A 27,849-nucleotide genomic window follows, 5' to 3' on the forward strand; every position below is an offset into this window, starting at 1 on the left:
CATTCTTGAGAAGGAAATTCTTCCTTTGAAAGACAAAACTAATGTCTTTCCCCAAGAAGATTCCCAACCCGTCCCTATGGATGCGACTATGTCTATGCCTAATAAATCTTCTAAAAATAGACCTATACCTCCTCGTCATGATGGACTTGGTCTTCTTCCTAAACCAAAAACTCCTCCTTTATATGGAACAGTTCCTCCTCCTACCTTCTATAGAGAGAAGAGACCTTCTTCTTCTCCTATTATCCAGCCTAAGAGACCACAACCTAAACACCCAAGTGATAGGGATGAGAACATTCCTCCTCCTCTATCTTCTACACTTCCTACTAAGACTAGACGTAATCGTTCTACACGGGAACGTCAACGAAAGCGTCGTCTTAGGGCTCAAGCAGCTGCTTCTCAAACTTTGCAATCTCCAAAAACACCTTCAACAAGCATTATTCCATTTTCTCCTCAGCCGGATATTGAGCCTAAATCTCCTAAACATAAGATGCATGATGGTCTTGATCCTGTGCGAGTTAAAGATCCTATTTTTATAAATCTTGATATAGATGACAATGTTATGCATGATGAAAATGTTACTCCTCTTGCTTCTGATAGTGAATATGAACTTGTTGATGTTGATAACCATTTATCTAATGAATTTTCTAAAGCACTTATCCTAGCTCCTAGACAAGAACAATGTGGCTTGGAACATGAACATAGCCCTTGTTTGGATCTTGTGATAGCTCCATCTGCTATGTTGGATGTTCCTCCTCTAGCGTGTTCCCTGCCTTCCCGAAACATTGATCAGCAAGATCGGGGGGTAGATGACGTGCTAGACTAGTTACATTAGCATAGCAGATTCTCTCCCCCTCTCTTTTGTTACTTCTTCTATATGTTATTCTCATTCTTCTATTTGTTGTCCTTGGTGTTGTCTACTTGAGGACGAAGCAAAGCATTGAGATCTCTTTGGTCTCTCTCATGTTGACTCAAAAGACACATGTGTTCCCTTCTTCTAGGTGACCTTCCTTGATTGGGGAATGAAGAACAATTATGCATACATACATATGATATATACATGACTTATCATACAGCATACTGACCCCGAGGAAAGCGAAGTCACCTCGTGCTTTGTGTTTTGTGTCTATTATCCTTGGGTTTATCTCACACTTGGGGGCTAAATCCTTGCGATAACGTGCTCCTTTTCCTTTCTCATTTCTTATGTGTATCACTACGTTAAAACAATCACCCCCGATGAGGCGTGTGCGATCGCTTTAACGTAGGGGGGCATACATCCCGTTCATATCTTTTCAAGATACTTGAAAATTTCTTGGCGAACTTAGCTTTGCCTTGAAAATTTTCGGTATTCCTTTTGCATGACTCATAGTGAGGGAACCTTACTACTGACAGTCATGGTTCTTCCTCGTGATCTTCCCTTTTACTTTGTCAATCGAAGTTGTAAGATCCTTAGTCCACTGGGGGCTTGGTGTATCTTGCCTCCTTGACGTGGTGAAAGTCTTTCAATGTTGTTTCCTTGTACTTTACCGGAAGTATGAGCATACATACTCCCGCTAAAGTGGGGGCTAAATGTAGCGTCCTAAAATTGTGACACTTGCAATTTCGACTGCATTTCGGTCTTCACGATGGCAACGCAACACGCAACCTGAATGGAGACCCCAAAACTTGCTCACGACACTGAAAACTGCATTTTTCAAGCACCCTGGCCTGAACCTCCTTGCACCCTGATGTCCCGGGAGGTGGGACCAGAGCGCCCAGCGCCCTGGTCCCTGGGTCCTATTTTGGGCCCGGTTTCCTAAGTGATATCGGGTCTTTTTGATTGCAATTTGGAAATATACTTCCCTGGTCGGCCTAAGGTCGGGAAAATTAGTTTATCAGCCCTAATTGACAAGTATATAAGCTACATTTTCTCTCTCATTTGGCATAGGAGGAGGATATGTGTACAAAGTGTGGAAACTATACTCAAGCACTCAAGCATTCAAGCATTCAAGCATTCAAGCATTCAAGCATTCCAAGTCTCCATTCAAGGCTAAGTGTTGCATTCAAGACAAGGATTCAACCATTGAAGAGGAGATCACATACTACATGCTACAACATACAACATACAACATACAACATACAACATCTAAACCTTCACACATAAGGATACAAACATCCTTAGAACAAGGTATTAGTACTTGTTTTACAGTCATTTACATTTACAGCTCTTGCTCATTTCTTGGTTAATTCCAAAACCGGGGTTTGACCTAAAGGCAAACCCCTAATCCCTAACCCCCCATTCGTCTTCGCTTTTCTGTGTGTAGGTTGCAGGTACGCGGCTGAAATTGAAGATCTGGAATCCTTGTGCAGAGACGAACAGATCCCCCTTTGTTTCGCGGATTTTTCGGAGGACCGTGGCGCCGGGCGCCATCGTCCCGACAACTTTTGCTCAAATTTGTAGGACAGCGCCGTATCGACATTTTACTGCTAATTCCAGGTCCGCAGCTTCATCCTATATCCCGAACTCAGTTTATAAGCGAATCTTTATGACTTTCTATGCATCCTTAGCTTAATTTCCTTAATCAACATTCTTTACAAAAGAGGGTAGCTTTGCTTTCCAAACCCTTGAAATTCATTTAGCATCCAATCTTACATCGTGTGGGATTGAATCTTATGAGTTTCAACCCCTCTTTTGAATGTAAAGTCTTCCCCCTAAGTGAAAACCCATCGAATCCTAGCGAACCTCCCTTCTCTCTCCTTGGAGTTAGAAGAGGGGAGACCAACTAGGGTTCGACCGCGATTTTCCGCTTTACAATATATTATATAATATATTATTATATTATATTATTATATTATATAATATACTATTATATTATATATGTTATTTTAAAATAATTCAAGTATAAAAATCAGATATCCGATTTTCTGATACAAATATATTTCGACAGTGACAACCCATGAGTCATTTTTAATTCACGGGCTGCGCGATTTTATAAAAATTTGATATCCAGTGCACCCGATATCCGGTGTTTTGGCCAAAAATTTCTAAAAAAAAGATTGAAAGGTAAGAATTTTATTGTTTTCAATCATTTTTTGTATTTTTTGTTAATGTTTATTTGATTTTCATTGAAAATATGGTTTTTTGCATGAAAACTAAGTTTTTTTAATCAAATACCTAATTGTTTAAATTTGTTAACTAAATTTAATTGTTTACATTCAATTAGGTTAAAAATGGGGGATAACAATGAAAACATTGATCAACCACAATTGCAACAACCAAACCCTCCTTTGCCAAACCCCCTCTCAATTTAGGATTTGATTGCACAAAATTTGAATGAATTGAGGGGGATTGTAGAAGTATATCGTAGGATCCCTCGTCTAAACTCAATGTTTGATCCTCTGATGTCAATCATAAAAAGTATGGAAACCATGACTGAGAAGCACAATGCTGCCCTTTTGTGGGGAGATTCTATGAGGGAAAAATATGTAGACGGCTTGTCGTATAAGGATATCAAGGATCTCGAGATATCCAAAGCCGATATTGCCTCATTGTTTATGAATCCCCGCACTGGTCAACCTGTAGATCCCAAAAAAATAAAACTTTCTATTAAATGGTGCACAAATTATGGTATTGTGAAAAACTTTTGGGATCATTGGTGGATGGTTTTTGACAAACCACCCAACAACAATCTTGATTTCCCCTTCTATTTCATAAAAAAATTGTATGTTGAGTTTGTTTTATGCAAACATGTTAACTACTTTGACATCCAACCTTTCCAGGGTGTAGATTTAGGGTTGCCCTAAATAGACCTATCTCAGTGTAGGTTTAGGTATCCATCTAGGTATGCAAATGATCTGTTTGAACCTAAGGATACATGAGAGGGGTCCCTACAAAATCCTATCTTGTTTTTTCATGTTTCCCTATGGTTTTATTAGGGCAGCAATTTTTCGGTTGGCGAAAAAATTGTGAGTCTCACTCAATCGAATGTTGTCGCGTGGCCAATTTCTCTTTCCGTTCGTCGCGATGACGAACCGTCAGCTCCGACATGTCCAGTTAGGCATTATTACCCTATGCATGCTCCTATTTCCCCCCCCCCCCCCCCAACTCAATCAAACGCTCGAGGTCATACCCTGCCGGTGTCGTCCCTTGAGCACCCTAAGTGCTAAAAATTGTCAAACTTTGACGGGCCCTAACTTGGAATCTGTGGCACTTGCGAATGATCCGTTTGAACCTACAGAGCCATGAGAGGGGTCACTAAAAAATCCTATCTCCATTTTCAAGTTTCCCTATGGTTTTATTAGGGCAGCAATTTTTCGGTTGGCGAAAAAATCGTCAGTCTAACTTAATCGAATGTTGTCACGTGGCCAATTACTCGTTCAGCTCATCGCGATGATGAACCATTAGCTCTAACATGTCTAGTTAGGTATTATTACCCTATGCATTCTCCTATTTTCCCCCCTCCCCCCACTCGATCGAACGCTCGGGGTCATACCCTACCGGAGTCGTCCCTTGAGTGCCCTAAATGCTTAAAATTGTCTAACTTTGACGGGCCCTAACTCGGAATCCGTGGTACTTGCAAATGATCCGCTTGAACCTACGGGGCCACAAGAGGGGTCCCTAAAAAATCCTATCTCGGTTTTCAAGTTACCCTATGGTTTTATTAGGGCAGTTATTTTTCGGTTGGCGAAAAAATATGTCACTCTAACTCAATCAATTGTTGTCGTGTGGTCAATTTATCATTCTACTCATGTCACGATGACAAACTGTCACCTCCAAAATGTCCAGTTAGGCATTATTACCCTATGCATGCTCCTATTTCCCCCCCCCACTCGATCGAACGCTCGGGGTCATAGCCTACCGTTGTCGACCCTTGAGCGCCCTAAGTGCTAAAAAATGTCAAACTTTGATGGGCCCTAACTTGAAATCCGTGGCACCTACAAACAATCTGTTTGAACCTATGGGGCCATGAGAGGGGTCCCTACAAAATCCTATCTCTTTTTTTCAAGTTGCCTTATGGTTTTATTAGGGCAGCAATTTTTTCGGTTGGCAAAAAAATTGTCAGTCTAACTCAATCGAATGTTGTCACTTGGCCCATTTCTCGTTCAGCTCGTCGCAATTACAAACTGTCAGCTCCAACATGTCTAGTTAGGCTTTATTACCCTATGCATGCTCCTATTTTTCCCTCCCACTTGATCAAACACTTGGGGTCATACCCTACCGATGTTGTCCCTTGAGTGCCCTAAGTGCTAAAAATTATCAAACTTTTACGGCCCCTAAATTGGAATCTGTGGCACCTGCGAATGATCCGTTTGAACCTAGAGGGCTACGAGAGGGGTCCCTACCAAAGCCTATCTTGGTTTTTCAAGTTTCCCTATGGTTTTATTAGGGAAACAATTTTTTGGTTCACAAAAAAATTGTAAACCTAACTCAATCGAATGTTGTCGCGTGGACAATTTATCGTTCAGCTCATCGTGATGATGAACTGTCAGCTCTGAAATCTCCAATTAGGAATTATTACCCTATTCATGCTCATATTTTTCCTCCCCCACTTGATCGAACGCTCGGGGTTATACCCTACCGGTGTCGCCCCTTGAGTGCCCTAAGTGCTAGAAATTGTCAAATTTTAACGGGCCCTAACTCAGAATCTGTGGCACCTATGAATAATCCATTTGAACCTACGGGGCCATGAGAGGGATCCCTAGAAAATCCTATCTCAGTTTTTCAAGTTTCCCTATGGTTTTATTAGGGCAGCAATTTTTCGGTTGGCGAAAAATCATCAGTCTCACTCAATCGAATGTTGTCGCATGGCCAATTTCTCATTCTGCTCATCGCGATGACTAACCGTCAACTCCGACATGTCCAGTTAGGCATTATTACCCTATGCATGCTCCTATTTTTTCCCCCACTCAATCAAATGCTTGGGGTCATACCCTACCGGCGTCGTCCCTCGAGCTCCCTAAGTGCTAAATATTGTCAAACTTTGACGGGCCCTAACTTGGAATCCGTGGCACTTTTGAATGATTCAATTATATATAAACAAGCATTACACTGTAGACACATAATGATCATCAATATTTCCATGTATTGTATACACATAATTACCATTACACTTGCATGTGACATCCATGAAGGGATATGCAAACATGATTTTTTTTTCATTATCAATACAACTACACCAATGTACTCTTGTAAAGTTACATGGACATTATCATCAATATAACTAAATCAATTTGCTCATGGACATTGTATACCATCATAACAATATTACATCAATTCACATCCATATACAAATACAACATCCCAATTCATCTGCATCAGACATCCTCATGTCCTAAGAGAAAAGCTTACGTACAACAATGTCTGCATATAAATGAAGACCAAAATAAGTAACCTTTTTATGTAGAATGAATGTGCTACAAGAAAAAAATTATAACACTTAATACAAATTAGTTTGGCAAATTATAAATAGATCATTTGAAACATTTTTAAGACGTACAAGATTGTATAATTACGAAACTTACCAATTTCTCTACAAAGTATACAAGCATAACTTTGAAGAAAGACGCATGTTGATTAAAGCCCTTCTCACTGCATTGTTGAAGACAATGGTAGATATGGTCATTTCTAAATAGAAATACATTCACTTGACTTAATGTTTATGCACAAAATTTTATCTCATTAATGCACAAAGGAATATGTACCATCACCAAGAGAGGGTCTTGTCAACGGCGAATGATCTAGCATGAACCTATATTTTTAAGAATTGTTAGTCTACACATAAAATGCATGGATGAACATAAAGGCTTTATGATAATCACTTCAACTGAAATGCATGATAATAAATGAAAAGGTGGGATTATATACCACAAAAATACATCCCTTCGAATTATATCAACACAACCCACTATGTTGACACAAAAATCATAATGTGATACTGTTGTATATCATCAAAAAAGACTTGCATGAGCATAAAGGTTTTGCGATAATTATATCATCAAAAAAATTTAAGCTCATCAAATGCATGATAATAAGTTGTGTTGCAAAAATATGTCCCTTCCGATTATATCGAGTGTACCTGCTATGTGCATGCAAAAACTGTGTTGCCAAAAAAAATGTTCATCAATAGACCTGCATTTTGAACACATCCTTAATATACACGTAACAAATTTGAACATTAACGTTTAATGATCATTGTTTGAAATGAAATGCATGATAAAAAAAATAAGGCACCATTAAAGGCCTACTACTCAAGTGTGCCTAAAGGGTCATCTCTTTGCTTAAGAGTATCCACTATTGCTTCATGATCAATAGTAGTCATTGTCCATAGCTCTTTGGTCTTTGGTTTTGCTTGATGCTTCAAAAACTTGACATTTGTAGCTATAATAAGGTGTGAATACATTATAATGGTTTTGTGTCTCTCACAGTTTTCAAATGTAGGTATGCCATTCTTTCTAATTATGTATGTTCGCAACCAAGTTCCCACAACAACAACTGAACATGTAGCATATCTGAACCCGTCATCATTTGTCACTGGTTGTGTTAGCTTTTTTTTTCCATGTGCACATCGTGCCAACCAATATTCTAATCTCTCTTCATTCCCTTGCGGTGTGACAACTGCAAAAACATGTCCTCGCTATACAAGATCTGATAGACGATCATACTCAAGTGAACTTTTCATGTCATCGTTTGATAGGGATATTGTTTGAGATAAAGGAGTTAGATAGTGGGGAACCCATGTATCAACCCACTCACTTGACTCGCATTGATCCCAATCACACCGAACGCAACTCTTACAAAACAAGCCAACGCTTGTGTCCAAATGGTCCATGTACTTGCATCTGAGCTGAGAAATGAATGCATCTTTGAAGAATATTTAATTGTTTGACAATCCAATCTATCTCCCACTATTCCCTCCTCAACAAACCAAAAGAATCTAGTCACTACTGAATCAAGATTACCTCCATGTGACAATATTGAACTACACCAATAAACAATAGAACGTGCATTAGAGAAATTTGTACCTAAAATCCTCAATTGCTCCTTAACTAGAGCTCTCTTCAAACATGCACCTACTCCATAATGCTATCCCTTCTCATGCCCTGCCTCAAAAAAACACCAAATATGAGGTATACGCTTCTCTACATGCATTCTACTCAACCAATAAAACATATGGGCATTCTTGAATTGACCCGTATAGTTATCTGACCATATTATATGTCCGTCAATTGCAATATCTTTCTCATACAAGAACTCAAAAAAATTATCGAAATAATGTTGCACATACTCAGAGGAGTGTGTTCTATCAACACTCATATAAAAATGATACTCCCTGATTATCTTCCTATCCTCTTCTGTACTATCAGGAGCATGTCTATATGTAATGTGAACAAAAATAGCAATCTGGACTGAATTGTAGTACTGAGACTATACCTCATTCTGTGGTTGTAATGTATAGTTCTCTACAAAATCAACCACCAATATAAGAGTGCCAATCCAGAAAGAGTTCTAACACATCCTGAACTGTTGATCCAACCAATGAGACCTATGGGTGTACCTTCCATACTTCTAGAAAATATTTTCTTTAAAATCCAAAATAAAATCAGCAATACTCACTTCTCTTGAGACTAATTCGCATCTAGAACCTTCACCTCCACTCGTCAAAGTATATTTCACTATCTCATATCTTTTTTTATCAACATAATTCTTTCCAAACTCATGTTTGCTTCCCTCATGAAAACATGAAACAAACTTTGACAACCCACCACAGTTTGAGCACTTCTCATTCAAACAATCATTTCTATGGAAATAGAAGTCATCATCTCTAGGGCATAAAAATAGATCTTGCAAGTCTCTTGATGATCTCAGAAATATCATTGCACCACACTCCTGCAACATCTCATTAGTATGCATTATAAAACAAATATGACATAAAAGTTCATGGCATATTGAAAACTCCACATGGTATTTACAACAAGTATTGTGAATCTTAAGAGGAACACAATAAAATGGTTTCAAAGATTCAAAGGCCCTTTGTGATATTTGCAAAGTTGGATGTAATTCACAAAAAAAATTGCACGACATTGTTTGGCTTGAATCCAAGAAATGTTTGGGATGCGGTGTGTGGTCTCGATTGTCGATTCTTAATTTCAAAACGTCCTTTACATTGGGTGACACTCTAGAATTAGAGTGCCAAAATTATTGAATCTCCTCCTTCACATTTTCAATCAACTTTCTATCAACATGTGGAAGCCTCCCACCAAAAGACCATGTATCTTGTTGAAGTGGATCGTCAAGTCTTTGTCTTCGTGCAAGTACTCTATGCAAAGTTTTACGGTTTATTGTAAAATCAACACAAGTTTATCTCATTTGATGAACCTTCCTCAATTGATGGCTTACTAACGAGGTTGTAATCACTCTTCGAGTGGCTCTCTTATTTCTTTCTTTGGTATTCTTTCCAATAGAATTGAGAGCGTCAAATAGATTTTTTCCAATAATAGAATTTATATCCATCTTCTTGTTCATACGAATCTTCAATTTGTTTAGCAATGGTCTCATCTTTATCATCTTTAGCAATTGAACAAAGAGTTGGCATTACTCGGTCAATGTCTTATTGCTAAAATTTTGGTTGAAAAGTTGTGTAGCCCACAACCGAACGGGTCTTGTTGACCTCTTGCCTTCAAGATTCGCAATAATGTTCTCATCAATTTCAAATAACCATTTTGGGGTTCTTGAAGGTCTTGGATTTGGAATTTGTCTTTCATCCATGAGAGGGTCTTCATTTCTAAAGTAATTAGGTGTTACATATGGTTCACTTGGTTGAGCAATTCCACCTTCAATGTCAAAGTTTTCCACATTTTCACCTCCTATGTCAAAATTTTCCACATGTTGAGCATTTTCATTATCACTTTTTACATTTTCATTTTCCATAAATTGTGGCATATTTTCAAATTCAATTTCCTCTTCACTTGATGTAACATTAGCAATATTTAACATACCTTGTCTTCTCCTCCTATGACATCCTCTATCTCTTTCTCTATACACTTCAATTTGGTCATTTGAAAGTTTTCTTTTGCGTTTCGACTTTCGACGACAACTACTCCCCATTTCCCTCCACACAGATGCTCCTACATGATTGACAATGTAAGATTTGACTTTAAGAAGCTCCCAAAAGCACAAATTTGTCTCAACCTGTCTAAAAACCCGTGATCGTCGATAGAAAATACAATATGCAGACTATGGGCCAATGGAATGCACAAAATGGCCCACAAGATTTTTTTTTATGTATAAATTTGTGGTCCCCAAAAAATTTCCCGTTGCTGCCTTTTTTTTACTGAACTTCCACATTAATGGTAATGGCAAAAATCGGATATCCGATTAAATCCGATATTGGATTTTATTAGTCATATTTTAGAGAGAGAGAGAGAGAGAGAGAAGGAGAGAGAGAGTAGGAGAGGGAGAGAGAGAGAGAGAGAGAGAGAGGAGAGAGAGGGAGAGAGAGAAAGAGGGAGAGAGAGATTAGGGGAGAGAGAGAGAGAGAGGTATCATATGGTGTTATAGGAAAACATATGACCCCTTATGACACCATATGGTGTTGTTAGGGGTCATATGGTGTCCATAGGTGTCATATGGTGTCCTAGGACACCATATGACCCCTTAACATACCAAATTGTGTCATTATGGGTCATATGGTGTCCTAAGGGGTCATATTATGTCCTACGACCCCTTAGGACACCATATGACCCATAATGACACCATATGGTGTCATAAGGGGTCGTACGGTGTCCTACGACCCCTTAGGACACCATATGACCCATAATGACACAATTTGGTTTCTTAAGGGGTCATATGGTGTCCTAGGATACCATATGCCCCTTATGCACACCATAAGACCCCTAATGACACCATATGGTGTCATAAGGTGTCGTATGTTGTCCTTAGGGGTCATATGGTGTCCCATGAACCCTTAGGACACCATACGACCCGTTAGGACACCATATGACCTATAACGACACAATTTGGTGTCTTAAAGGGTCATATGGTTCCCCAGGACACCATATGACCCCTATGGACATCATTGACCCCTAACGACACCATATGGTGTCATAAGGGGTTGTATGTTGTCCTAAGGGGTCATATGGTGTCCTAAGGGGTCATATTATGTCCTAAGGGTCCATATGGTGTCCTAAGGGGTCATATTGTGTCCTATGACCCGTTAGGACACCATATGACCCATAACGACACAATTTGGTGTCTTAAGAGGTCATATTGTCTCCTAATATGACCCCTTAGGACACCATATGGACCCTTAGGACATAATATGACCCCTTAGGAAAGAATATGACCCCTCCCCTAACGACACCATATTGTGTCATAAGAGGTCGTATGTTGTCCTTAGGGGTCATATGGTGTCCCATGAATCCTTATGACCCCTTAGTACACCATACGACCCGTTAGGACACCATATGTCCTATAACGACACAATTTGGTGTCTTAAGGGGTCATATGGTGTCCGAGGACATCATATGACCCCTATAGACACCACATGACCCCTAACAATACCATATGGTTTCATAGGGGGTCGTATGTTATCCTTAGGAGTCATATGGTGTCCTAAGGGGTCATATAGTTTCCTAAGGGGTCATATTATGTCCTAAGAGGTCATATTTTGTCCTACAACCCCTTAGGACACCATATGACCCATAAAGGCACCATATGGTGTCATAAGGGGTCCTATGGTGTCCTATGACCCCTTAGGACACCATATTACCCATAACAACACAATTTGGTGTCTTACGGGGTCATATGGTATCCTAGGACACCATATAATGCGTATGGACACCATATGACCCCTAACGACACCATATGGTGTCATAAGGGGTCATATGTTGTCCTTAAGGGTCATATAGTGTCCCATGAACCCTTATGACCCCTTAGGACAGCATACGACCCGTTATGACACCATATTGGGTCGCTTTGGGTCATATGGTGTCCTGAGGGGTCATATTATGTCCTCCGACCCCTCATGACACCATATGACCCCTAACGACACCATATGGTGTCATAAGGGGTCCTATGGTGTCATAGGGGTCATATGGTGTCCTACGACCCCTTGAGACACCATATGACCCCTGAAGACACCATATTTGCTTGTTATGGGTCATATTCTGTCATATGACCCCTTTAAGACATCATATGACCCCTTAGGACACCACATGACCCCTAATCACACCATATTGGTTTGTTATGGGTCATATGGTGTCCCAGGAACCCTTATGAGCCCTTAGGACACCATACAACCCGTTATGACACTATATTGGGTCTCTTTGAGTCCTATGGTGTCCTAAGGGGTCATATTATGTCCCACAACCCCTTAGGAGACCATATGACCCCTAATGACACCATATGGTGTCATAAGGGGTCCTATAGTGTCTTGCGACCCCTTAGGACACCATATGACCCATAACGACACAATTTGGTGTCTTAAGGGGTCATCTGGTGTCCTAGGACACCATATGATGCCTATGGACACCATGTGATGCTTAACGACACCATATGGTGTCATAAGGGGTCAGATATTGTCCTTAGGGGTCATATGGTGTCGCATGAACCCATATGACCCCTTAGGACACCATATGACCCATTATGACACCATATTGGGTTGCTTTGGGTCCTATGGTGTCCTAAGGGGTCATATTATGTCTTACGACCCCTTAGGACACCATATGACCCCTAACGAAACCATGTGGTGTCATAAGGGGTCCTATGGTGTCCATAGGAGTCATATGGTGTCCTATGACCCCTTAAGACACCATATGACCCCTTAAGACACCATATTTGGTCATTATGGGTCATCTTGTGTCCTAGTGGGTCATATTGTGTCATATGAGCCCTATAAGACATCATATGACCCCTTAGGACACCATATGATCCCTAATGACACCATATTGGGTTGCTTTGGGTCATATGGTGTCCTAAGGGGTCATATTGTGTCCTATGACCCGTTAGGACACCATATGACCCATAACGACATAATTTGGTGTCTTAAGGGGTCATATGGTGTCCTAGAACACCATATGACCCCTAACGACACCATATTATGTCATAAGAGGTTTTATGTTGTCCTTAGGGGTCATATGGTGTCCCATGAACCCTTATGACCCCTTAGTACACCATACGACCCGTTAGGACACCATATGTCCTATAACGACACAATTTGGTGTCTTAAGGGGTCATATGGTGTCCGAGGACATCATATGACCCCTATAGACACCACATGACCCCTAACAATACCATATGGTTTCATAGGGGGTCGTATGTTATCCTTAGGAGTCATATGGTGTCCTAAGGGGTCATATAGTTTCCTAAGGGGTCATATTATGTCCTAAGAGGTCATATTTTGTCCTACAACCCCTTAGGACACCATATGACCCATAAAGACACCATATGGTGTCATAAGGGGTCCTATGGTGTCCTATTACCCCTTAGGACACCATATTACCCATAACAACACAATTTGGTGTCTTACGGGGTCATATGGTATCCTAAGACACCATATAATGCCTATGGACACCATATGACCCCTAACGACACCATATGGTGTTATAAGGGGTCATATGTTGTTCTTAAGGGTCATATAGTGTCCCATGAACCCTTATGACCCCTTAGGACACCATATGACCCATTATGACAAAATATTGGGTTGCTTTGGCTCCTGTGGTATCCTAAGGGGTCATATGACACAATATGACCCACTAGGACACAATATGACCCATAACGAGAAAATATGGTGTCTTAAGGGATCATATGGTGTCCTACAACCCCTTAGGACACCATATGACCCCTTAAGACACCATATTTGCTCGTTATGGGTCATATTGTGTCCTAGTGGCTCATATTGTGTCATATGACCCCTTTAAGACATCATATGACCCCTTAGAACACCATATGACCCCTTAGAACACCATATGACCCCTAATGACACCATATTCGGTTGCTTTTGGTGATATGGTGTCCTAAGGGGTCATATTTTGTCCTACGACCCCTTAGGATACCATATGACCCATAATGACACAATTTGGTGGCTTAAGGGGTTATATGGTGTCCTAGGACACCATATGACCCCTATGGCCACCATATAACCCCTAACGACACTATATGGTGTCATTAGTGGTTGTATGTTGTCCTTAGGGGTCATATGGTGTCCCATGAACCCTTATGACCCCTTAGGAAACCATATGAACCTTTAGGACATCACATGACCTATAACAACACAATTTGGTGTCTTAAGGGGTCATATGGTGTCCCAAGACACCATATGACCCCCAACGGCACCATATGGTGTCATAAGAGCTCATATGATATCCTTAGGGTTCATATGGTGTCCTAAGGGGTCATATGGTGTCCTAAGGGGTCATATGGTGTCCTACGACCCCTTAGGACACTATATGACCCATAATGACACCATATGGTGTCATAAGGGGTCCTATGGTGTCCTACGACCCCTTAGGACACCATATGACCCATAACAACACAATTTGGTGTCTTAAGGGGTCATATGGTGTCCTAGGACACCATATAATGCCTATGGACACCATATGACCCCTAACAACACCATATAGTGTCATAAGGGGTCATATGTTGTCCTTAGGGGTCATATGGTATCCCATGAACCCTTATGACCCCTTAGGATACCATACGACCCATTATGACACCATATTGGGTTGCTTTGAATCCTATGGTGTCTAAGGGGTCGTATTATGTCCTATGACCCCTTAGGACACCATATTATCCCTAACGACACTATATGGTGTCATAAGGGGTCCTATGGTGTCCATAGGAGTCATATGGTGTCCTACGACCCCTTACGACACCATATGACCCCTTAAGACACCATATCTGGTCATTATGGGTCATATTGCGTCCTAGTGGGTCATATTGTGTCATATGACCCCTTTAAGACATCATATGACCCCTTAGGACACCATATGACCCCTAATGACACCATATTGGGTCGTTATGGGTCATATGGTGTCCCAGGAACCCTTATGAGCCCTTAGGACACCATATGACCCGTTATGACACTATATTGGGTCTCTTTGGGTCCTATGGTGTCCTAAGGAGTCATATTATGTCCTACAACCCCTGAGGACACCATATGACCCCTAACGATACCATATTGTGTAATAAGGGGTCCTATGGTGTCCTACAACCCCTTAGGACACCATATGACTCATAACAATACAATTTGGTGTCTTAAGGGGTCATATGGTGTCCTAGGACACCATATGACTCCTATGGACACCATATGACCCTTAATGAAACCATATGTTGTCATAAGGGGTCATATGTTGTCCTTAGGTGTCATATGGTGTCCCATGAACCCTTATGACCCCTTGGGACACCACACGACCCGTTATAACACCATATTGGGTCGCTTTGGGTCCTATGGTGTCCTAAGGGGTCATATTATGTCCTATGATCCCTTAGGACACCATATGACCCCTAATGACACCATATGGTGTCATAAGGGGTCCTATGGTGTCCATAGGGGTCATATGGTGTCCTACAACCCCTTTGGACACCATATGACCCCTTAAGACACCATATTTGGTCGTTATGGGTCATATTGTGTCCTAGTGGGTCATATTGTGTCAGATGACCCCTTTAAGACATCATATGACCCCTTAGGACACCATATGATCCCTAATGACACCATATTGGGTCGCTTTGGGTCATATTGTGTCCTAAGGGGTCATATTGTTTCCTATGACCCCTTAGGACACCATATGACCCATATCGACACAATTTGGTGTCTTAAGGAGTCATATGGTGTCCTAGGACACCATATTACCCCTAACAACACCATATGGTGTCATAAGGGGTCGTATGTTGTCCTTAGGGGTCATATGGTTTCCCATGAACCTTTATGACCCTTAGGACTCCATACGACACGTTATGACACCATATTGGGTCGCTTTGGGCCCTACTATGTCTTAATCTCTCTCTCTCTCCCCCTCTCCCCTAATCTCTCTCTCTCTCCCCTAATATCTCTCTATCTGTCTCCCTTAATATCTCTCACTCTCTCTCTCTGCTAATCTCTTTATCTCTCTCTCTCTCCCTTCCCTCCCCTCCCTTCCTCCCTCTCTCTCCATCTCTCTCTCCCTCTCCCCTCCCCATCTCTCTCTCTCTCTCTCTCTCTCTCTCTATGATAATCTCTTTATCTCTCTCTCCCTTCCCTCCCCTCCCCCCTCCCTCTCTCTCCATCTCTCTCTCTCCCTTCCCCTCCCCATCTCTCTCTCTCTCTCTCTCTCTCTCTCTCTCTCTCTCTCTCTCTCTCTCTCTCTCTCTCTCTCTCTCTCTCTCTCTCTCTCTCTCTCCTTAATATCATATGTTAATTTATTTATAAATTAATATATTAATATATTAATATATTAATAAACATTAGATAAATTACATGCAAATATAGTTAGAGAATTTACTTATTAAAATCGGATATCCGATTTTTGTAGTCAAATTTCCAAATTTCAAATTTTGGCTCGGGAATGCTTTGGTATTTGGCTTGGAAGTGACAAGTCTGGAAAGTCAATTGAAAAAACGTCTTTTTAAGTATTCCTTGATTTTCCAAACTTTACAATGGTGGCTTACGACATTTTTTCTAGGGGTATGTGCAAGATCAAGGGGGGCCAAAAAGTGGCAATGGAGAAAAAAAAGTGTTTTCAACCTTTCCAAACACGCCAAAATCCGCTTTGACTTTTTGTTTGGGTCAGGCGAAATTTGAATTTGGTTTGGTAATAACAAACCAAATCGGATATCCAATAATACCGGATATCCGATATTATCAGATATCTGATTTTTGATGTCACCATTGTGATGTCACTAATGTGATATCATATTTTCAAATCGGATATTCGATTTTATCAACATAAAAAATATAGTTTAGTAAAATGGCCATAACTTTTGCGTTTCTTATCAAGATTTTGATTTTTTACAAGCGTTGGAAAGGTAATTCATATACCTATCAAATGGATGAGGTATTTTTATGATATTATAGACCAAAAATTAATTATAATCATTTTAAGTTATTCCTTCAATTTTAAAACTTTAAATACTCACAAATTTTGCATACAAAGTCTCATTTTTTTTCCTATCACATCCTTTATCTATCACTTGTCTATCTATACTTATATAATATATTTTATATATCTCTTTCTTCTCTACTTATGTCACTTATTTTCTCATTCCATGTAGATAAATAAATTCCCAAGTTACATGCATCTCTGCATATATCTCCATCTTTCTATTCATATCTCTCCCTCTCACACTCCATCAGTGTCACTCCTTATTTCCTTATTTCTATATTTCTCTCTAATAATCTCTCTTCTCTCTATTTTTCTCCCTCCTTTACCTTATCCTACCTATACTTATATATTACTTGTCTCTATCACCTCCTTTCTCTCCCTATCTTGTCCCCTCTCTCTCTATATCCCTATAGATCTATCTTCATGTATATTTATATCTCATTATCTCTAAATCTCACTTATTCACTCCATCTCTCCCTCCATTTGTATTACTCTCTCTATCATGTTGTATCCATATCTATCTCTATCTCCATCTTCACATCTCCATCTCTTTCCCTATCAATCTCTTTTTTTATATGTTCCTCTATCTTTATATATATTCCTCTATACATGATTAATCTACTTCTTTGTCTCTTCCGCTATTGCCCTCTTGAAGTATCTTTCCCTTTCTCTACTTTTATCTCTTTATTTACTCCATCTTTATATATATTTTTCTCTCTTCCCACATCCTTCTCTATAGTGCCTTTATATATCTCTATATCTTCCTCTTTTTCTCTCTCCCTCTCTATCCATCCCTATCTATAATCTATATCTCTCTTTCTCACTCTCTTGCACTATCTATGTATCTCTATCTATCGATATTTCTCTTTCTTTATATCTCTCTATCTCTTCCTTTTTTTATCTCTCTTTACCTCACTCTATCCATTTCTCTCCATCTCTTCATATATTTATCTTTGTCCTTACCTCTCTCTTTCTCTATATCTATTCACCTCCCTCTCCTTTTATCTTCATTTTTATCTCTATCTTCCTCTCTCCTTTTCAATATCTAGATATGTCTACCTCTTTCTATCCATCCTTGTCCTTTAGTTTTTATCCCTCTCACTTCATACTCCTTAATATCTATATCTCTATTTATGTCCTTGTCCTTTAGTTCTTTTCCCTCTCTTTAGCTCTTCATCTCTCTTAACCTTTATATCTCTCCTTATTTAAAAATTAGTATATATGGTCTCCTAAGGGGTTATATCGTGTCCTAAGGGGTCATAGAACATCATATGACCCCTTAGGACACAATATGACCCCTAACGACACCATATGGTCTCCTAAGGGATCATATGGTGTCATAAAACACCATATGACCCCTTAAGACACAATAAGACCGCTAATGACACCATATGGTGTCCTAAGGGGTCATAAGACACCAAATGACCGCTTAGGACACTATACAGCCCCTAATGACACAATGTGGCATCCTAAAGGGTCATATTGTGTCCTAAGGGGTCATAGGACACCATATGACCCCTTAGGACACCATACGACCTATAGCACCATATAGTGTCCCAAGGTTTCATATGGTGTCTTAAGGGGTCAAAGAATGTCATATGACCAATTAGGACACAATACAACCCATGACGACACCTAAGGGGTCATATAGTGTCATAAGGGGTCATAGGACACCATATGACCCCTTATAACACCATACGATCCCTTACAACACCATATGGTGTCCTAAGGGCTCATATAACACCATATGACCCCTTATAACACAAAAAGACCCATAACGACATGATATAGTGTCCTTAGGGGTCATATGGTGTCAGGAGACACCATATGACCCCTTAGGACACAATATGACCCCTAACGATACCTAAGGGGTCATATGGTGTCCTAAGGGGTTATATGATGTCCTAGGAAACTTTAGGACATAATATGACCCCTTAGCACACCATAAAACCCCTAATGACACCATATGGTGTCCTAAGGGGTTGTAGGACACCATATGACCCATTACGACACAATATGACCCCTAACAACACCTAAGGGGTCATAGTGTGTCCTAAGGGGTCATAGGATACCATATGACCCCTAATGACACTATATGGTGTCTTAAGGGGTCATATTGTGTCTAAAGGGTTCATAGGAGACCATATGACCTGTAACGACACAAAATGACACCTAATGATATCTAAGGGGTCATATGGTGTTCTAAGGGTTCATAGGACACCATATGACCCCTTAGCACACCATACAACCCCTAATGACACCATATGGTGTCCTAAGGGGTCATAGAACATTGTATGATCCCTTAGGACACCATACGATGTATACTCATACTATATGGTGTCCTAAGGGGTCATGGGATACCATATGACACCTTAGGAGACCATATGACCCATAACAACATAATATGGTATCCTAAAGGGTCATAGAACACCATATGACCCCTTAGATCACCATACAACCTATAACGACACCATCTACTATCTTAAGGGGTCATAAGACACAATATTACCCCTTAGGACATAATATGACCCCTAACGATGTCATATAGTGTCCCAATGGGTCATAGGACACCATATGATCCCTTAGGAAACCATACGACATCATACCACCCTTTACGACACCATATGGTTTTCTAAGGGGTCATATGGTATCCTAAGGGGTCATATAACACCATATGACCCCTTAGAACACAAGAGGAGCCATAACGACATGATATGGTGTCCTAAGGGGTCATATGGTGTCATGAGACACCGTATGACCCCTTAGGAAATAATATGACCCCTAATGATACCTAAGGGATCATATGGTGTCCTAAGGGGTTATATGATGTCCTAGGAACCTTTAGTACACAATATGACCCCTTAGCATACCATACAACCCCTAATGACACCATATAACCCATTAGGAAACAATATGACCCCTAACAACACCTAAGGGGTCATATCATATCCTAAGGGGTCATATAACATCATATGACCCCTTATACCACAAGAAGACCCATAACAACATGATATGGTATCCCAAGGGGTCATATGGTGTCAGGAGACACCATATGACCCCTTAGGACACAATATGACCCCTAACGATACCAAAGGGGTCATATGGTGTCCTAACGGGTTATATGATGTCCTAGGAACCTTTAGGACATAATATGACCCCTTAGCACACCATACAACCCCTAACAACACCATATAGTGTCCTAAGGGGTCATAGGACACCATATGACCTGTTAGGACACAATATGACCCCTAAGAATACCTAAGGGGTCATATTGTTTCGTAAGAGGTCATAGGACACCATATGACCCCTAGCAACACTATATGGTGTCTTAAGGGGTCATATTGTGTCCTAAGGGGTCATAGGACACCATATGACCCCTAATGACACAAAATGACACCTAATGATACCTAAGGGGTCATATGGTGTTCTAAGGGGTCATAGGACACCATTTGCCCCCTTAGCACACCATATGACCCCTAATGACACCATATGGTGTCCTAAGGAGTCATATGGTGTCCTATGGGGTCATAGAACACCATATGACCCCTTAGGACACCATACGATGCATAATGACACTATATGGTGGTGTAAGGGGTCATAGGGCACCATATGACCCCTTAGGGGACCATACAACCCATAACAACATATTATGGTATCTTAGAGGGTCATAGAGCACCATATGACCCCTTAGAACACCATACGACCCATAACGACACCATGTGGTGTCCTAAGGGGTCATAGGACACCATTTGACCCTTGAGCACACCATATGACCCCTAATGACACCATATGGTGTCCTAAGGGGTCATAGAACATCATATGACCCCTTAGGACACCATTTGATGCATAATGATGCTATATGGTGTCCTAAGGGGTCATAGGACACCATATGACCCCTTAGAGAACTATACAACCCATAACAACATAATATGGTGTCTTAGAGGGTAATAGAACACCATATGACCTTTTAGAACACCATACGACCCATAACGACACCATGTGGTGTCTTAAGGGGTCATAAGACATAATATTATCCCTTAGGAAATAATATGACCCCTAACAACGTCATATAGTGTCCTAAGGGGTCATAGGACACCATATGACCCCTTAGGACACCATACAACCCCTTGTGACACCATACCACCCTTTACAAAACCATATGGTTTCCTAAGGGGTCATATGGTATCCTAATGGGTCATATAACACCATATGACCCCTTAGAACACAAGAAGACCAAAAACCACACGATATGGTGTCCTAAGGGGTTCCTTAGGACACAATATGACCCCTAATGATACCTAAGGGGTCATATGATGTCCTAAGGGGTTATATAATGTCCTAGGAACCTTTAGAACAAAATATGACCCCTTAGCACACCATACAACCCCTAACGACACCATATTGTGTCCTAAGGGGTTGTAGGACATCATATAACCTGTTAGGACATAATATGGCCCCTAACAACACCTAAGGGGTCATATTATTTCCTAAGAGGTAATAGGACACCATATCACCCCTAAGGACACTATATGGTGTAATAAGAGGTCATATTATGTGCTAAGGGGTCATAGGACACCATATGACCCCTTAGAACTCCATACGACCCCTAACGATACCATATGGTTTCCTAAGGGATCATATGGTGTCCTAAGGGGTCATATAACACCATATGACCCCTTAGGACACCATACGATGTATAATGACACCATATGGTGTCCTAAGGGGTCATATAGTGTCCAAAGGGGTCATAGGACACTATATGACTCCTTAGGAGACCATACGACCCATAACAACATAATATGATGTCCTAGAGGGTCATAGAACACCATATGACCACTTAGAACACCATACAACATATAACAACACAATGTGGTGTCCTAAGGGGTCATAAGACACAATATGACCCCTTAGGACATAATATGACCCTTAACAACGTTATATAGTTTCCTAAGGGGTCATACAAAACCATATGACCCCATAGAACACCATATAACCCCTTAGAACACCATACGACCGTTTACAACACCATATGGTGTCCTAAGGTGTCATATGGTATCTTAAGGGGTCATATAAAACCATATGACCCCTTAGAACACCATATAACCCCTTAGAACATACGAAGACCCATAACGACACGATATGGTGTCCTAAGGGGTCATATGGTGTCATGAGACACTATATGACTCCTTAGGACACAATATGACCCCTAACGATATCTAATGGGTCATACGGTGTCCTAAGAGGTTATATGATGTCCTAGGAATCTTTAGGACACAATATGACCCCTTAGCACACCATACAATCCCAAACGACACCATATGGTGTCCTAAGGGGTCGTAGGACACTATATGACCCCTAAAAACACCTAAGGGGTCATATTGTGTCCTAAGGGGTCATAGGACATCATATGACCCCTAACGACACAAAATGACACCTAGCGATACCTAAGGGGTCATATGGTGTTATAAACGGTCATAGGACACCATATGACCCCTTAGCACACCATACCACCCTTAATGACACCATGTGGTGTCCTAAGGGGTCGTAGAACACCATATGACCCCTTAGGAAACCATACGACACATAATGAAACCATATGGTGTCCTAAGGGGTCATAGGACACCATATGACCCCTTAGGAGACCATACAACCCATAACAACATAAAATTGGTGTCCTAAGGGGTCATAGAACACCATATGACCCCTTAGAAGACCATACGACCCATAACGACACCATGTGGTGTCCTAAGGGGTCATAAGACACAATATGACCCCTTAGGACATAATATGACCCCTAACGATGTCATATAGTGTCCTGAGGGGTCATAGGACACCGTATGACCCCTTAGGACACAATACGACCCCTTAGGACATAGAATAACCCTAATGACACTTAAGGGTTCATAGTACACCATACGACACATAACAACACTAAATGGTATCCTAAGGGGTCATATGTTGTTCTAAGGTGTCATAGGACACCATACGACCCATAGCACCATATTGTCTCCAAGCATATGGTGTCCTAAGGGGTCATACGACACCATATGACCCATTAGGACACAATAAGACCCCTGATGACACCTAATGGGTCATATATTGTCGTAAGGGTTCAGAGGACACCATATGACCCCTTAGGACACCATACGACTCCTTGCGATACCATATGGTGTCTCGAGGTATCGTATGGTATCCTTGATAGTTTCGATACTTAATATAAGTACAAATCCAATAGCCGATAAGATGAGGGGGGGGGTGAATCATACAAACTTATTCATCCATAAAAACATCAGATTCAACCTCGATAACATATATCAGTCATATAATAAAATTGTCAAACATGCAAACTCAAAAGCATATGAACAATATAAACCTCATAACACCAGATTTAACGTGAAAACCCAAATAGGGAAAAACCACTGTGGGATTTCAGACCCACTAAGAAATATACTCTTCTAGAGTATGCTCGATTAAAAGCCAATCCTGTTAAAGATTACAAAACACATTGCTAGATGTGACCCGGTTAAGGGATTTCCCTCAGATCTGTTAGGATCTTCACTTTGTTAGAAGTGACCTTGTCAAAGGATTTTAAACACTCATTTAGAATGTCACCTTGTTAGAGGATTTACATATAAGACTATTAAGTCCACTCAGTTAAGAGATTTCATGTCACTTTCACAAAATAACAGTAATACAATCTATCTACAACTTCACATCTAAAATGCTAAAGCAGATTCCTATTTGTTCAATACAATCTAGACATAGAACTAATCTTGTCTATCTGCTGGGCATCAATACTCTGTTATTCTAACAGGTCTTCAAGCTTCTGTGCTCGGTAATCACTATGTAGCATCCCTGTGCATACACTTGCCCGCATACATTGTTTATTAACAGTTCCTTATTTATAAACAATCTTCTAACCGCTTAATCTCCTTGATCAATCATAGCCATCAGATATTCAATCTTGTCCAGGTTCATTGTATCTTTCGATCTGAAAATGTTTTACCCCACCTCAGAACTTGCACATTCATCTTGGAACTTGTGTTAGGGTAATGCGGTTCAATATAAGCTGTAGATCTTCTTGCCGACTTTCCATTGCCTTAGATTCGTTAACAAACTTTTTCTATGGCTTGCCAATCATTGATTCGCTCCAGCTCATCAGCATCTTTCATTAAATATCACATGTAAACATTAAATGCATTCTGTTATAGCTCAGTTACAATTCAGTGAATACTAAACTTTACTCAGTAGACATTCTATCTTTATTAACCGACTACGATAACCTTAGGGTTTACCGACTAGATTCCTTAGGGTTACTGACTAGGTTCTTTGCTTGATAACATAGTATAGTATTAACCTTTACACTTTACAACATATGTATGATGTTAGAAGAATCTAAAATATCAAGATCTCATCATTGTCTAACTTGGTAGAGTTGCCCATTGAATAACTTATCCCTTTATTCATCATATTCCTTCCTGTGTCTTTACCAACTTCTTTATAATCTTCATATCATATTTCTTAAGATATGGCAACATCATACTGAATTAGAAAATCAATTTCTTGACATCAATGACAAAATAATAATATCAAGACAGTAAAACATCTTTAATCAGTTATGTCCATAATCATCAACAACCTTCTCAATATCCTTGTAATATTGCCAACAATCCTAATGGGTCATATAATGTCCTAAGGGGTCATATGGTGTCCTAAGGTGTTTTAGGACACTATATGACCCCTTAGGACACCATAAGACCCATAATGACACCATATGATGTCCTAAGGGGTCATATGATGTCCTAAAGGGTCATGGGACACCATATGACCTCTTAGGACATAGTATGAGCCCTAACAAAACCTAATGGATCATATGGTGTCTAAGGGGTCATACGATGTCTTGTGACCCCTTAGGACACAATATGAACCCTTAGCACACCATACAACCCCCAACGACACCATATGACCTGTTCAGACACAATATGACCCCTAACAATACCTAAGGGGTCATATGGTGTCCTAAGGGCTCATAGGATACCATATGACCCCTTGACACACCATACGACTTGTAATGACACCATATGGTGTCCTAAAGGCTCAAAGAACACCATATGACCCCTTAGGACACCGTAAGACTTATAAAAACATCATATGGTGTCCTAATGTGTCGTATGGTGTCCTAAAGGTTCGTGAGACACCATATGACCCTTTAGGACACCATATTCTCTCTCACATTATTTCTTTTCCTCAATACCCTTGATCACCTCTCTCCTCCTATGGGTTTATAGATACTTCCCTCTCCCCCTCTACCCACCCCCTAATTACTCTCTATGTCTGTCCTCACCTCTATCCCCATCTCTCTTCTCTCTTTGTTGATACTTTCCCCTCTCCCCTCTCCTCCTACCCCCTAATAATCTCAAACTCTCCCTCTCATTCTCTCTTCACCCCAATCACCCCCTCCCTCTCTCTCTTAGCCTTCCACCTAATTACCTATAGCTCTCTCTCTCTCTCACTCTCTCTTCCCCCCAATTAATCTCTCCTTCTCACCTCTCTCCCCCTCTCCTTTTTTTGATACTTCCCTATGCCTCTCCTTGTCCCCTCTGAATTTTGTTGCTAGAGATGACAAGGAAATGCAGAGAGATTAGTCTAGATCTTAGGGAAGAGAGAGTGACATAGAAGAGGAAATTATGAAGAGGTAGAAATATAAGCACCTTGTAGAGCTTGAGAGATTTAATGAGGTATTCATTGATAGTTAGACATATAGGTCTAGAGAGAGATGTATAAATATGGACAAAAGAGAGGAAGGAAGAAACAAATAGGTGGTGTGATAGGTTTAGGAGAGAGAGGTGGAGAAAGGAACAAACATAGATAACATGGTTTATCAAAATTTATCGAACTCAATAAAATTTATAAATTTTTTATTATTAATTAATTACTTATTTAGTTTATTTTGAGATGATTGTTACAAAAATTCATGCAATAGGGAAAACATATTAAAAAGTCATGAGTTTTTTATGTTTTAAAAATGAAGGGTGAATTTAAATGAATTATAATTATTTTTTAAAACAAATAATTGAAAATATACCTATTCCATATCATAGAGCTCTTAATTAACTTTCCAACGCCTGTAAAAAATCAAAATTTTGATATAAAACGCAAAAGTTATGCCCAATTTACCAAAATATATATATTTTTTTTTTCAAAAATCTGATATCTGATTTTATCCAATAAAATCCGGATATCCGATTTTAAAACATAATTTTTTCCCTCCATATTTTGGTTCGGGTTTGATTTGGGATTTGGCTTGGAAGTGACAAGCTTGGAAAGTCAACTGAAAAAACGTGTTTTTCAGTATTCCTTGGTTTTCCAGACTTTACACTGGTGGCTGATGACTTTTTTTATAGCCAAAATTGATAAAATGAAAAGATTTTTTTAAGGACATTCTCAGCTTTCCAAAAATATAAGGCTTGTCTTATTTTGACTTTAATAAATAATTATTATTTATTTTCTAATTGAATTCTGACAAAAGTCTTGATTGATAGACTGATTGAAAAATACTCATAACTTTCAAACCACATAACATTTTTTGAATCTGAAACATGCATCACATCCTATGCTTCGTCTACTAAAGAGAAAAAAATTTTTAAAATGAATTTCATAAGGTTTTGACCAAGTTAAGGTGGTCAAACGTAGGAGTTTCTGAATTTCTGAAAAGTTGTAGTAAAAAATTCATAAATAATTATTTACTTTATAAAAAATTATAAAAAAATATGTGTCACATCCGGACATGAGTCTAATAATTATATTATAAATCTTATAAAAAAATATTATGATTTGATTGTGATTAGGGTGGTCAGATATACACCTACTTCTTATCTTTTTCCTAAAATTTTTGTACCACTGCATTGAAATTTGAAATTTTCATCAAATAGAATTTTTTTTCTTCAAAAAACAACTAGTAGCTTAGAAACTACATTCAATTTTCTATAGATTCTATTCTTACCTATTTTAAAAATAATGTTCATAACTTATTCAATTTCTCATGTCAAGTTGCATAACTCTGATTTTTTGAAATTTCATTGCCACTTAAGGGCCTATTTTGGCACACCATGATCCTGCACATACCCATAGCAAAAATTGATAAAATGAAAAGGCTTTTTTAAGGACGTTCCCATCTTTCCAACAATATAAGGCTTGTCTTATTTTGAATTTAATAAATAATTATTATTTATTTTCTAATTGAATTCTTACAATAGTCTTGATTGATAGACTGGTTGAAAAGCACTCATAACTTTCAAACAATATAACATTTTTTGAATCTCAAACATGCATCACATCCTATTCTTTGTCTACTATAGGGAAAAATTATTAAAAAATACTAAATTTCATAAGGTTTTGACCAAGTTAAGGTGGTCAGACGTAGGAGTTTCTGAATTTCTGAAAAAGCTGTAGTAAAAAATTCATAAATAATTATTTACTTTATAAAAAATATATATATATATATATATATGTGTCACATCTGGACATGAGTCTAATTGTTATAATATAAATATTATAAAAAAATATTATGATTTTATTGTGATTAGGGTGGTCAGACATACGTCTACTTCTTATTTTTTTCCTGAAATTTTAGTACTACTGCATTGAAATTTGAAATTTTCATCAGATAGGATTTTTTTTTCCAAAAAACAATTAGTAGCTCAGAAACTATACTCAATTTTCTATATATTCTCTTTTTACATATTTTAAAAATAATGTTCACAACTTATTCAAATTTTCATGTCAAGTTGCATA

This window comes from Cryptomeria japonica, chromosome 10 (assembly GCF_030272615.1).
Source record: "Cryptomeria japonica chromosome 10, Sugi_1.0, whole genome shotgun sequence".
Lineage (NCBI taxonomy): Eukaryota > Viridiplantae > Streptophyta > Pinopsida > Cupressales > Cupressaceae > Cryptomeria > Cryptomeria japonica.